The 2,116-nt window shown below is 47.4% G+C and overlaps 1 pseudogene; it reads right to left on the bottom strand.

Annotated features, from left to right (window-relative positions):
* On the bottom strand, positions 1-880 carry LOC108301500 (annotated as a pseudogene).
* Positions 881-2,116: the final 1,236 nt, after the last annotated feature.

The following is a 2,116-nucleotide window of genomic DNA, read 5'->3' as shown; positions in this document are numbered from 1 at the left end:
TTAAGCGCCCTCTCCGTGGAAGTGGCGGGCCAGCTGCATGTCTGTGGGCATAATGGGGACGCTGCTGGCATGGATGGCACCCAGGTTGGTGTCTTCAACGAGGCGCACCAGGTAGGCCTTGCTGGTCCCCTGAGAGCGCCAGTGGCCGCTCTCTGGAAGCGCAGGTCCAGGCTGATGGCCTGGGGATCTCGCGCAGCAGGTGCTGGAAGGGCAGCTTGCGCAGGAGCAGCTGCGTGGACTTCTGGTACTTTCTGATTTCCTGCAGGGCCTGAGTGCCAGGCCTGTAGCGGTGGGGCTTCTTGATCCCTCCTCTAGGGGGCGCGTCTTGTCGGCAGCCTTCATAGCCAGTGTCTTCCTGGGGGTCTACCAGGCGGTGGCTCTGAGGGCAGTCTGCTTGTTGTGCCCCATGGTGCTGGTGCTGGGTGTGGCCACTCTCCTCTCCTTGAGCTGAGCCTGGCCCCCTGCAGGAGGCACTGGCATCAGAGAGTGAGGGCGGTAGGGCCGTGGACAGGATTCAGGGAGCCTGTGTGTGAGATCCATGCAGAAGATGCTCCCGCACAGTCAGCCCCTTCCAGCCCAGCCCCAGACTTACCAGCAGAGGAAGACGGAAAACCGAAATGGTCACTTCTCTATCAGGGATGCTCCCGGGGTATTTTTCTCTCCCAGAGTGACATTCATGGAAATCGGCAGGTAGCCTTCGGGGGAGGCTCGGGCTATTTGATGAAATGGTTATATGTGCCTGTCACTGAGACCACCCCCCCACCCTGGTTCCTTTTTTACCTTGATGCGGGGCTGAGCCTTCCTTCCATTTGCCAAGAAGCCCAGTGAAGGCCTTGGGTTCACTGTGTTGCTGAACCAAGATCTCAGCGGCTACCTTCATGCTACTGGCTTCACGAGAAAAAGCAAAGCAGAGCAATACAAAACAAACAACACACAAACCAAAGGCCCCATTTCAGCACACTGTTAACAGGCTTCTCTGATACTTGCTGTAGAAATTTGATGCCAGTGCATGCAATGTATGTACCATATACTGAACAGGAATTTCCAGGATAAATCAATACTCACAAAATAAGTTCACACTCCTTTTTTAAAAATAGAGCTCATTTTCTAAAAATTCTTTAGGTTCATGCCAAAATTGGGCAGAAGGAACAGAGGCCCCCAATATCCTCTCCCCCCACAGATGCATAGCCCCCTTCACTATCAGCTTTCTGCCCCAGAGTGGGACGTTGGCTACAACCATTCAACCTACATTGACACGTCACTCCGACTCCAAGACCATCGCTCTCAGGATTCACCTTGGTGTTGTACATTCCATGACTCTAGCAAAGGAATAATGACATGTATCCGCCGTTATTGTATACTGTGGACTAGTTTCACTTCACTACAACTGTAGTATGTCCAGCCTCTGCTCTTCTTCACCCTCCGTCCTTTGCAACCACTCAGCAATTGATATTTATTCATGTTTAAAATGGACACATCTCATTGTATATATTTCTTATGAACAAAATGCTGTTTTAAAGCATGTACACATGGTCTAATGTCTAAATCTAGGTAATTGACATCCATTACCTCACATATGCATTACTGTGGTGAGAACACTGCACATCCATGTTAATAGCATTTTTCAAGAATACGATCTATCAACTATAGTCACCATGTTGTACAGTGATTCTTGAGCTTATTCCCCCTATGCATCTGAAATGTTGTGTATTTTGACCAGCGTCTCCTCAAGTTCCCCACCCCCAGCCACCACAGCCCCAGACAACCACCTTTCTTCTCTTTTACGTCTGTCAGATTAACTTTGTGGGATTCCACATACCACTGAGATTATGTGCTATTTGTGATTCTACCTATCCCTGACTTATTTCAATTAGCATGATGTTCTCCCAGGCCTACCCATGTGTCACAAATGACAAGATTTCCTTCTTTAAGGCTCCATAGTATTCTCTTTTGACCATAGCTATTCTAATGAGTGTGAGGTGACATCTTTTAGTTTTTATTTGCATTTGTCTGAAGATTAGGGATGTTGAGCATATATATATGTATATGTATATGTTGAACAAATATATAAAATATATATAAATTAAAATTTATATGTACATTTTTATTTATGTAT

The sequence above is a fragment of the Cebus imitator genome, unplaced genomic scaffold (assembly GCF_001604975.1).
Source record: "Cebus imitator isolate Cc_AM_T3 unplaced genomic scaffold, Cebus_imitator-1.0 Scaffold35, whole genome shotgun sequence".
NCBI classification, from domain to species: domain Eukaryota; kingdom Metazoa; phylum Chordata; class Mammalia; order Primates; family Cebidae; genus Cebus; species Cebus imitator.
Note: the sequence above shows the minus strand (reverse complement) of the source record. Positions and strands in the feature narration are given on the sequence as shown.